This window comes from Hermetia illucens, chromosome 4 (assembly GCF_905115235.1).
Source record: "Hermetia illucens chromosome 4, iHerIll2.2.curated.20191125, whole genome shotgun sequence".
Taxonomy (NCBI): Eukaryota; Metazoa; Arthropoda; class Insecta; order Diptera; family Stratiomyidae; genus Hermetia; species Hermetia illucens.
This window is the reverse complement of record NC_051852.1, coordinates 49,623,506-49,635,802: the sequence shown is the minus strand read 5'-3', so window position 1 is coordinate 49,635,802 and position 12,297 is coordinate 49,623,506. Positions and strand designations below refer to the sequence as shown.

At 40.8% G+C, this 12,297-nt stretch overlaps 1 protein-coding gene across 1 annotated transcript in view; it reads left to right on the top strand.

Annotated features, from left to right (window-relative positions):
* LOC119653582 (pleckstrin homology-like domain family B member 1) overlaps nucleotides 1-12,297 on the top strand; it is a 216,292-nt gene that overhangs the window by 122,163 nt on the left and 81,832 nt on the right. The gene's annotated exons all lie outside the window — the stretch shown is intronic.

Genomic DNA, 12,297 nt, shown 5'->3' with positions numbered 1-12,297 from the left:
GGTCCATGCTGCACCTCATCCCACCATGTAGGTTACCACATTAAATGCAACCCTAGCTCAATCTCGGGGTTTCGTCTTAAGTTTTCAAATCTTGGGCAAATGGAGAGAAGGTGATCTTCTATCCCCCGTGTCCAAATACATAGTTCTGTTTTGGATAAGCCTATGCATCCGCCGATCATTCTTTGCTTGGTTCCAAGCTGTTTGCTACACAGCCCAGGACATGTTCTCTTCAAACCTAGACTTTATCGTCCAGATGGTCTCGTTCGCATAAATTTTAACTTCATTGTAGTGACGAAGGGTTGTGACTGCCCCGAAGTCATATGTGAGTCATCCGACCACAACCGATACCATAATACATTTCGTCAGATCCCTGTGGAATACCTGCCGTTATATTGTACGTCTTGGACCTCTTCATATTTAGTATATAATTTAACGCGTACGTAGAAGAAAAGTAGCCGTCTCACATTAGAGATTGATTGCGGTCTTGATGTCAAGGGTTAATTTCTGCTAACATTCGATTAAATATTATTCGGTTGAGGACTTTGCCTATTGTATTAAGATGGCAGATAGCTCTGCAGGATGTTGACTCATCTATCGAGTTACTCGTTTTCATTACAACTTTCGGGCGAAAGATCCTTTTAAGCGGACTATGAACACTTGTGCAAAGATACGTGGTATCATTCCCAGTTTCCCAGTTTCAGTGAAGTGTTAGGGATCCGATCAATAACTGAGGCTGCTTTATCTTGGACTCTTTTCGCTACATCCAGAACTTTGTAACTGAAGGGATGTCTGGCACTTATGCCACGTGATAGGAAAGGATTTTTTCCTTTTACTGTTGATATTTCCGATTTGTAGGCTGTCTGATCACTAAAGTCGCTTGAAGTAATCTTTTTGCCTTTCTTAATGACTCATCAGAACTTTTGACGCGTGTATTGATATTCGAGGTGACGTTGTTCATACCCTGAAGCGTTTCTTCGACGTTGACACTGCCTTCTGGCCTACAAGCATTTCTTACGGATTTTGTATATTTCCGCGTTTTACCAATAATTTTGGTTCTGAGGGTCTTGACATGGAAACATCACGCTCTCGATTCATTTGTTGGGTCATCTGCGACGTCATTACACTCATTATTCCACAGCATTATCTCCAGAAATGTATCCTCATCGAGTGATTTTGATCCTTCTGGTCCCTTTGGGTTAGGATTTACTGTTTCAAGTGTCTTGCCAATCATGACATATATCGACTGACGGTAATTATGACAAAATATGTTTACATTTCCGACATTGACCAGAACGATGTTTAAATAGGAAAGGACCTCGAGTAGGACCTTTCTCTCTTCATTTGTTTGTTAGCTACTGTTCAAGCGTTAAAGATGCCGCCAATAATCTTCATAACGTTTTGTTTGGCATCTTTTATTAGTCTGTCTGCCATTATTCTGGTGTTGATATGTGTCGCTGTGAATGCACCGATTCGACCGTGAGTTTTTTTAGTAAAAAAAAACTTCTTCCGTTTCGCCGAAAACGTGATGGAAGATTGTCGAAAGCAACCCGTGACTATGAAATTCTGTTTCCTGATGGAGGAACCGAGCGCGAAAACTATTGTTATATTTCTGCTTAAGGGGATGCTGTCATAAGTAAAACCAATGCCAAGTCTACACGTGTTTTTCGCTTTTTAAAAATGGAGAAATATCAATTGAAAACCAACCCCGTTCACGCACGCACCCGCACGCCCCTCAACGTCAAGAAGCGTCCTGCAGACTCAAAAGGCCCATAAAGAGAAAGCTGTTTGCCATTGTGAAGGAGGTAAAACAATAATTGGTGACATAAAGATATAAAGAACATCTCGATAAGTGAATTTGAAAGCTATTGTGGGCAGTGGATCGTTTAGAGAATCACACTGTGGTCATTGGAAAATACATTCAAGGTGTTTAAAATTTGCTGTAGAAATATTAAAAAACAGAGAAGTTATGACGAATTTCTCGTTTTTTGGGCCTCCCCATGTTTGTGAGGTACTTAAAGCGATCCAGTGTTCGGACACCTGCTACTACCCATTACGATTGCAATCGCGATCCGCCGGGAGTTCTTGCTGCACTCTTCCATTAGATGACTTTCCTCTATCGAAAACATGGGGCAGCTACCATCAAATATCGGCTTCTATTAAATACAGCGTTGGTGAGGAAAGACTAAAATACCTGTGCCCAATGACTAGCAGAGCGAGGTAATAATCTCGTCGTGCCTCCGGGTGTTTTCCGTGTTCACATCTTTGGTGAATTATACGATCCAACTACCCCTCGATCCGCTCTCCCAGGATTGATGCCGTGAACTTGGCAAGCGACCCCTTTCTCCACAAGCCGCTGCTTGGCTTTTCTCGTTTTTTCAGAGATATATAAGCATTAGCTCCTCAGCATGGAGAAAGCTTGAAATGACTTCATCTACCACCAATACCACTGGTTTTGATAGAGTGCAATAGGTGGATGCTACGCTACGGGAAAATCTTGCTTTGCTTTCAATATTTGTTAATAATCCTAGTTTGCCGACTGTGGTTACGTCCGCACGTTAAAATGCGCTTATTTTTTTTTCTCGAAGATAATCATGGCACCCTCTAGCGTGGCAGCAGGAAAACATCTTTGGAGATGGGTGTGTAAGTTGCTCTGGACTTCTATAATGAACTATGTTGTCGGATTTTTTTGGCACGTGATGACCCCTTTAAGGGCATTAGCGTGCACTTCAAAAACGTACATTAGGAAGAAACGATACCTACCGTGTTAGAGCACTTCATTCAAGACCGTAACGGTACACTACAGTACACTGTAGGAGGCAATGTGGTCAGCATTGCGCTCGCCCGAGATTATTACCCTGATTTGATTCAGGTACTCATTCACAGCTGAGTCGACTGGTATCCGACGTCAAATCACGATACAAATTCCACTGCCACCAGTGAGATTTGAACCGCGACCTTCCGTATGACAGCCTTGTGCTCTAACCACTCAGCTATCCGGACACTATCCTAGATACTGCTTTTTCGGCTATATGCCGTTTCGCCAATTCTCATAGAAAGGACTATGGGAATCCTCTTTTTGGTCAAGACAGCCATTCATTTTCCTCCTCAAGGGCTAGGAATCCGTGCTCAGCCATCTATTTATCGAATCGCCGCATTCCGGTTTTTGCCTAAATACTACCTTCAGCATCTCGTCAAGGATGATATCTGATTTCAATGCTGTTCAGCTCATCATGGACAAGACTACCCCCTCTAATGCCATTGCAGTGAGGGGTAAACAGTCTTCCTCCTGTCGATAGAGTTGGCAGGAAAAAATACCTATATGATTTCCTCCATCTTAGCCGGAGAGTTGGAAGATTTCTGGGTTTTTGAATGTGGATATCTCATTGGTCCCTATCAATATCGCTGTTCAGCTCCTGCCAGTAGCATTACTTTGTCTACTGGTTATCTAACGAAGTTCTTGCTAGGCATTTCTTCACTTAGCGTGTATACGGGTTATCTAATCTCGACCTCTCTCGCGCTATCCAGTACGGCAAATTCTGAATCCCTGCTCAAACTAGCAATTCCAGTTGTGCACCAGTAAACAGTGGGTTTCTGGCAGCAAATTCACCTTTTAGCTGGTGAGATTTCGTTAAACGCTAGGATAAACGTGAATGTTGAGTCCACTAGTGATTCAGTAATAGATCTTCTTGCTAATCCGGGTTCTACGGCTTATTCATCCCTGTTTTGTTTAACTTTGCTTCGTCTGGTAGATATTCGTCACTTCGAAGGAAATGTACTTGTGGTATTGTCTGTTTAGCCTTCTAGAAACCTCCAGTGTTGCACTGCTAAGAGCTTCGTAGCAAAGCTCACGTGGGGAACAGTACCATCCCAAACAGGATAGCGCGATATCAGAATGCTACAAATGTCTAGAACAATGAATCCAATCCTGATGGCTATCTACAAAACTAGTGGGTTCTTCTATATTTCGGATTTTATCCTTCAAACATATTTACTTACCCAGAAAAGCAATCGAATGCATTTTCAATGTTAGGTAAACGCTATCATACGAGACCATTTTCCCGAGTTTTACCTTGCCCTTCAATCGTCAGTTGATAATAACTCGAACTCAAATGGCAGCAATACTACAGCATTCATGATGGTGAATCGTTTGGTATCTTAGTACCCTCTCCCGTATTATTTGCCGCAACACAACTGTGCATTTTCGCTTGCAAGATGTATGCTCCTCAACTTTTCACTTATTGGATTTTCCTTACAAAGCTTGGCATCACCCTGAATGATAAAACGCCACGCATTCCTGTGTGTTTCCTGTACAAAATTCTTCCGATGCTCAAGCCTTGGTTCTATCTCTAAAGTCGCCACGCTAGTAACGCAATGTCCTTTTATCCTTTATCTTTGATTGCACGACTATATTTCATGGGCCGGGCCGGGACAGACCACTATCCTACCAATTTTCTGCCGCACTATCAGTGGTTGGTTAAAATTAAAAGAGAGACAGGATTCTTTGGAGTTGCGGGATATAACTTTCACTTTAAAATTAATCAGGGTAATCCCATTTGATGTGTTATCTCTTTCTTGTCCACGATGTAATCCAGAACTCTTATTTCAAGGGGGCATGAGTATTCGAAACTGAAAAAAGTTGCTTTCGTATGTAGAACGCTCTAGGTTGATTCGCAGAATGTGCTCTTATCTGTTCGCGATTCAAGTTCGAGAAGTATACCCTCGGGCCGTCATGTCTTTTGATTGGATACTCTTGAAAATTTTTGAAAGAAATTTCGCAAATATATCTCTTCGGTGAATGTGATTAAAAAGGCCTCTACCTATGGTTTGTCGCCTCTTGTTTTTTTTTTTGGTACACTAGTTGGTATAGCAGTTGGCAAGGCGAATGCATCAAAATTGAATCCAGCCAAGGTCTTAATTTTTGTTGAATCATCAAAGATAAGTATGGTTTGCTTTTGTCTTTGATTTTGTCCTTTTTTTAATAGCTCGCTTCAAGTCCATTAATTTCTGACATCTAAGATTCGAAATAAGCAGACGACATTAGGCCATAATGGACGATATTGTTCCATCATCATCCTAAACGTCAATCCTGACGTTGCTCCGGCAGAAGGAGCTATATCATTTTTTTTTTCAACATACAACAGTCCCGCACGGTATTGGGTATGCGACCCATTTTTATGAGCCCTTACTATGGACATTAAGTAAACAGAAAAAGGCTAGCTGCTTCCTCTTTATCTTGAAGTTCGCTTGGATTACCTAACTTATTCTTTTTAAAATTTTCTAAAAAATTAGAAGCACCCTAGAGATGAAGAAGCTTCTATGAAAAACGCTTGAATTTTCCCATTTAAAACAAATCGTTCTTTGCATACCCTTTTTGAAGGTAAAGAGGTTCAGTAAAAAGTCTAATGGTCCGTCATATATCTGAAAAGTACCCATTTTTATTAGTAGGATAAATATTCGAGATTTAAAGCAGCAAATCCCATTCTGAACTTTATATTAGGATTGTATATTGTCAACGTTTAATTTTAAGAAAACCCCGCCTCTTACAGCTTGCCGATACCAAATTACACTTTCCGTGGGAATTTACTGGTGACATCTGGCAAAGGATTGTCGTTATGCAGCTTGGTTGTGATTCTTTGCAGCTAAACTAGAGTAAGATTGCTGAACTGGTCTAACTCATGACACTCGAACTCCTCCTCTCCCATGACTACAATTAACGGGTATACCTGCTCACTCAGCAGTAAATTCTCTTCAGCTTACAGATCCGTGGCTTAGTTTATAAATTTTTATCTAGATCCTACAAAATATGCCCTACATTCCTATTCATCTTCCTACCTTCCAGTTATATTCAATTAAAACCCCTGCGAACTAAGCAATAGATGCACTCAAAACCAAAAGAAGTAAATGCTAATTTACGCTTACAAATTCAGATAAGAATATCTATTTTAATTTTCTAGAAGCATTACACTTCATTTCCCATTTCAATTTTCTAACTCCTTATCTTCCTAACACTCATAAAATGGCTCAGCTCACCAAACAACCTTCAGATAAATCTCTTGACCAAAAGATACCTACCTCTACACGGGCTTCTTAAAGTACAGGTCGAGATTCAGATACAATGCACTCTGGGTGCGCTCAGCATGAAGTATCCCCAGTATCGAAAATCTATCAGATGACTAACAACGTGAACCACACTTAGCTAAAACTAAAATAAAAACAAAGGGAAAAAATTAGAGAGAGAATTTCTAACTATTATCTTGTACTTTTTTTCCTACATTTCTCGATTTACCGTTAGACAAAACTCATTACTAATCGATTAAGTGCAAGAGGGAAAAAAATGTTTTTAAGGTCGCGTCACCAGAGGGGCATGACCGACCGATTGCTTGAGGTATACGTGAATTGGCTCTACTTTCCGTTCTATGGAAATTCTCTGAAGGTACCTCAGTTGGTACGTATGTATCTTTGCACGCATCACATGAGTATCTTATTTTACAGGTAGATGGATGCACAACTATCCGTTCAGCTGGAGTACGGAGCACATTTACCTTAGTAGCGAGCTAGCCCGGCCAGTCTACCTACTCTCCAAATATGCACGTCACTTGACATGCGTAAGATGCTTGCTTACCTCGTCAAGGTCGTTTCTAGATTGATGTTTTTCTATGTACGGAATTTTTTATCTATCTTTTTGCTTTATTCATTTTTTGTTGTTACACGATCTTCATATTGAGTGTACAGAGAATGTAAGATGGGCTCAAAGTTGAAGTGTTTGGAGTTGCCAGGGTATCAAATTCAAGTGGGACAGTTAGTAGATCGGTTTTTTTTTTTGGGGGAAACCCGTAGTCAACGTATTTTGAAGGACAGTAAAAAAGCTGTTAAAGAAATGGCAAAAACCAAGAATGCAATGTTCGGGTGAGCAAGGTATAACTTTCCAATTACTGGAGTAATGGAAGTAGCGCGGTGAACCGTGCAATAAAATTAATTTTCCCGTAAGATTTCCGTCACGTGGTTTACTTCGGCGGACAATTTCCTTTGTGACGATGACCTCCAACACCGTTTCAAAATCTAGCTTTGATGAATGCTTCTCCATAGAATTCACAGATATCAGTCATTAGTTTTCAAAATTATTTTTTTTTAATTTTTAGTCACGATATTTAATGTTGAATTTAATGCCCTTGCTGGAAAATTCAAACCGTTTGGTTCCACTTTTGGGCCTGGTTCATAAATCAACATGTTCACGCTTTGCAGCAAGACTTCTGGAAAGTCGCAGCAAAAATGAATACTTTCAGCAGTATTGCATTAGTGTTCTTAAGATCAATCTTTTTATCATCAAACCTCATGTCGTTCAGGTAACTTGTCCTTAAAGGGTAACAGGTGAATCAAATTCGATGCAAACATAGTCTTCTTCTTTGGTGTTGTCCCGTTCAGAAGCGGAGTCGGCACGTTTTGATCTGTTGCGCTATTTTGCTTTGTCAAAGGCCTGATCTGGATGCAGTCGCGAAGCTTTCAAATCACCATCCAGCGTATGAAGCCAACGTTGTTTCGACCGACCTTTTGGTCGTTTACCATCGACTTCAATATTCAAACCATTCTTGACAAGTGAATTCTCATTGACGTGAATTACATGACCATACCATCAAAGACGCTTCTTTCTTAATTTTTTCACGATCAGGGCAACCCGATATCGATTACAGATATCCTTATTTCAAGATGCAAGATTTTCTCCTCCATTATCGCGAGTGGTCGTTTATTGTCTTTTATAGTCGTCACTCAGAATTATTGAGGGCGACAGGATGGACTACACTGCGGTAAATTTTAGATTTTAGACGTTCATTGATCATTGTGGAACGCCGCTTCATCAATTAACCGGTAGCATTGTTCCGAGATATTTAAATCGTCACATTTGGGCAGGTCACTGCCATTGACAGTGCCCCTGTTTCATTGGAATCGGTTGTCAAAAATTCTGTTTTATTCAAAGTCGATCTGAGGTCATTTTACATAGAGCGATCATTCCATTTTTGAAGTTGCTCGAGATCAGGTTTGAGATGAGACGTTAGAAAAACATCTACATAAAGCAGTGTATAGAGGGTTAAACGTTGTATGTTGCCAAACCACACCAAATGTTTGAGGAAATTGAAAGGCCTACGGAAACTGCCACACTACATAGGCTGAAAAGCCGCAGGATTTTTAACGAAAACAAGCGTTTTTTGGGCAAAGTTGTATTTATAGTTATAGTTGCCTACGGGGACGGTACACTTGGTACCCTTTCTGTAGTATGAAGTGTCCAAGCCTTCGAAGTACGCTATAGTTTCAGCGGTAACTTCTTTATTGGATGTGAATCTCCTTCAATGCTCCATGTTTGGGACCAGGTAATAGTCGTTGGGGGTCAAATCTAGAAAATATGGTGAGTGAACAACCAATTCGAATTGTAATTGGCGCGATTTGGCCATCACTTTCAAAGTTGTATGTGACAGTGCGTTATTGTGATGGTATATAGAACTTTTTTCTTCTTCGCCATATAATTATAATAATAATCGTTTGCGCGGTAATCCAATTGGATCAGGGCCTTGAGTAGGAGGCAATGTGATCAGCATTGCGCTCGCCTGTTACTACCCTGATTTGACTCACGTACTCACTCACAGCTATGTTGACTGATATCCGCCGTCAAGTCACGATACACATTCAACCGCCACCAATGGGATTTGAACTGCAACCTTCCGTACGACAGCCTAGAATTCTAACCACGGAACTATCCGAACACTATATGGGGCTGGTTTTTCTCTATTTTCTCGTTCAGTTAGTCCAATAACGCTGCATGATTCTCCCTCCTGCAGATAATCAATGAAGATTATGCGATTTGCTTCAGAGACTTTCCATCATCCCTCACGGGTTAACTTCTGCCTCTAAGCAGAGTATTTGCTTGATGCCGACGTAAAGATAGATGTGCCATTTTTCCACCTTATTGGTCCTACTGCCCTCTAAAGCGCAAGTCAATCATGGGTTAGCCGGGTCTTCTACTGGAGAATATGCATGCCCTTGTAATGCTCGCGTTACAAAGAGCGCTCTTTTCGTGGATAGGCTTGCTTTATCAGGTTGATCTACCCACATCTCTGTGAAGGTTCATTTGTCCATTGCAATTGCACACTAGCCTGAAGTTTTTCTTGATTTCATACGTTAAAAAATAATTACTTAGTGATCACTGTGTTAACTGGCCAGAACATATTACGTACCAGAATTTATATTATCTACGTTCTCCAATATTATGCGTTCTCCATTATTATGCAACAGCTTCTAGTAAGGTGTGCCTCCTTGAAATATTTGTTTCTTCATTTCCCATTTGAGGGCTTATGAATTCAAGTCACCGGCAAACACCTTTAGACTTTATTTCCTTACGTCCAGAACAAAGTTGCCAAGTATGTCCTTAAGTTTAGACAACGTAGGATTTGGTGAGGTGTAGCAGCTGCACACACATACACTGTTTATCTTAGTTCAGTCAAAGCCACTTTCCTACTTCTCATGTCTTTGGAGGCGCATTTCGTCGTTGATTATGATTTTGATCAATTCTGTTGCTAAAACAGCATGTGGCTCCTCAATCAAATATAACAATTTGCACAGGTAGTCATTGTTTTCTCGTCTGGGTTATGACCGCTGCCTTACACGAAATTGAATCTTCTAGGCGATTTTATAATTTTCATTATAATCTGAGTTCTCTTTCGAAGAAACGTAGCAGAACAATTTTCTGAATAGCATCCACCCTTCTTCCATTGTTCTACGCCACGGAGGTCTGGGACGACCCACTCGCAGACTTGCGTCAATGCATTGCATGGCATAACCCACAATGGAATGGTCTTTCTCAATGTGGGATCGATTCACTGCCACGTCCGCCTTCTGATCAACATAGCCACGAACATCTGGTTCGTACGCGATTAGGTTTTCTGCTTGCCATAAGAAATGAAATTTTCTCTCATATCCCCACTACAGCTAGCGCCAGATGATAAGGACTAGGTAGCTAGTTCAGTACCACATAAAATTCATCGTTAAATAACTGAATCCTCCATCCTCATGTAACCGGACATAAATTCTTTTCTCGAGCTCCGCCAAGAGTTCAGAATTTTTCTTGCTTAGAAATCCAGGTTTCCGAGGAATGCATGAAGACTGGCAAGATCATTGTCTTGTACAGTAATAGTTTTAACCATGAGGTGAGACTTTTCAGGCGGTACGGTGTTTCTCCCATGCCCGCGTACTATTTATCCTGACCTTGCTATCATAGGCGGCCTTGAAGTCGATCAAAAGGTGGTGGAACTGATGGCCATATTCAAACAATTTTTTCATCGCTTGCAGCAGAGAAAAAATCTGATATGCTGCTGATTTGTATAGAGTGAAGCCACTTTGGTATGGGCCCATAATGTTCTAGGCGTGTGGAGCTATCCAGCTTAGCAAAATAGCGAAGATTATTTTATAGATGGTAATCAGCAACGTGATACCGCTATGATTGCTGCACTGCGTGATATCCCCCTGTTTATGTTAGTTGCCAATTGTCAGGCGCTGTCCCACGCCTTGAGCATCAGTTGATGATTCGCTTGATGTAGTTAATTGCCTCCATATTTAACCAATTCGGCTGTAATTCCATCGACTTCTGGTAACTAATCCTCCATCCTGTTGGTTTATTTATAAGACTTTCGCGCTTAGTGCAATTGCTCCCTTTACTTTTCAAGTTTGTAGACCCTTTAGTTCTCCCAGGCCTCCTTTTTCTGTCTATGAAGTCGCTTCTCCGCTGGACAAGGTCTGTGTGCGTACCTGCGTTCTTTGAGGGTGCCACTTGGCATGTACCGTTCTTCCGTTCCGTCGCTAGCTTACATTCCATGATCGAACAAGTCGTTTTGACTTTTTTTGCAATTGAGATCAAATATGTTTGTGACCGTATCAACGATAACGTTCTTCACGTTGTTGTGAAGATCATATGTTGATGCTTCATCTTCAGCACCTCTGTTTACAATAGCTCTTATAGGTGTTACGGAGGGCTGTGTTGTCAATGGCTTCAAGGTTCATTCTCACCTGATTGTCAGAAGATTCACTATGCCACGGAGATAGTGATCCGAGTCTATATTGGTCCACCTATATGCTCTGACATTCATCAAGAATGAGAGGTGTTGACGTTCAGTCAGCACGTTATCAATTTGAAAGTGGTCCAGTGGGAGGAGGCCCACATTTGTTTGTAAACCGCTTTTCACGCAAAGCAACCATTTCGTGCGATACTGCTAATTGAATAATCCGCAGTTCGTTTTCATTGGTGTTTTTATGTAAGCTATGGGAGCGTCCCTTCTTCAAGTATGATTTTGATATCATACCGGGGACAGTCTTCGAGAATTCGCTCGCCTCGTAGAAGGTAGCCTTCTCCGCCTCTACAGCCTCCTTGGTAAGGGGGTAAACGTTAATGAGGTTTATATTTCGAAATTTGCCTCGCAAATACAAACTGGATAGCCTTTCGCTTATGTTTTCAAAACTAATAACAATAGGTTTCATTTTTTGATTGAGTAAGAAACCTACTCCAATCCCATGGTTTACTGGATGGCCGCTGTAATATATGGTGTAGTAGCTCTTCTCCCGGAATCCAGTTTATACCCGACAAATCTCTTGTAACGCTGTTACATCAGCCTTATATCGGGAGAGGATAACGACTAACAGCTTGGCAACTCCTTTTCTGTACAGTTCCGTCATTGTATAATCCGTTCAGTTCAAGATAACTCCATAACTTCGGTTTTCCGTGAAGTGTTGTTAGTCCTACCTAACCTCCAACCTGGAGATCAGTTGATGAAATTTGTCCCGCGTTTGCTGCCTTCATCCTTTTCCGTTTGTTGTTTTTAATTAAGAAAGAACTCGCAGCGATCACTACGTGGAGGTGGAGATAGGGTTTGGTACTAGAGCTATTGATGTCTGTTCAGCAGGCATTTACCAGGTTGTATACTCCATCATGGGTACCTACTTACGTTTCGCCCTAAAACCTATGCTACCGTTCGGCTAACCGCCGCAATAGTCTCCGGAAAAAGGTTCAAATTTAAGTAAATATGTTTTGAAATTGAAGTGTGCTTATTGGCCGACCTGTAAAAGCTAATCATTAGATATTTACCTCTTTGGTTAAATATTTTTATATTAAAGGTGCAAGGTCTTATTGCATATGCAGTATTCTTCGTTTGTCTCTAAAATACTGAATTGACGTTATTTTAATAATTTTTTATTTTATTTTAATAATATTTAATAAAATAATATCTGAAGGTATATTTTGTAGAATCAGTAATCCACTGT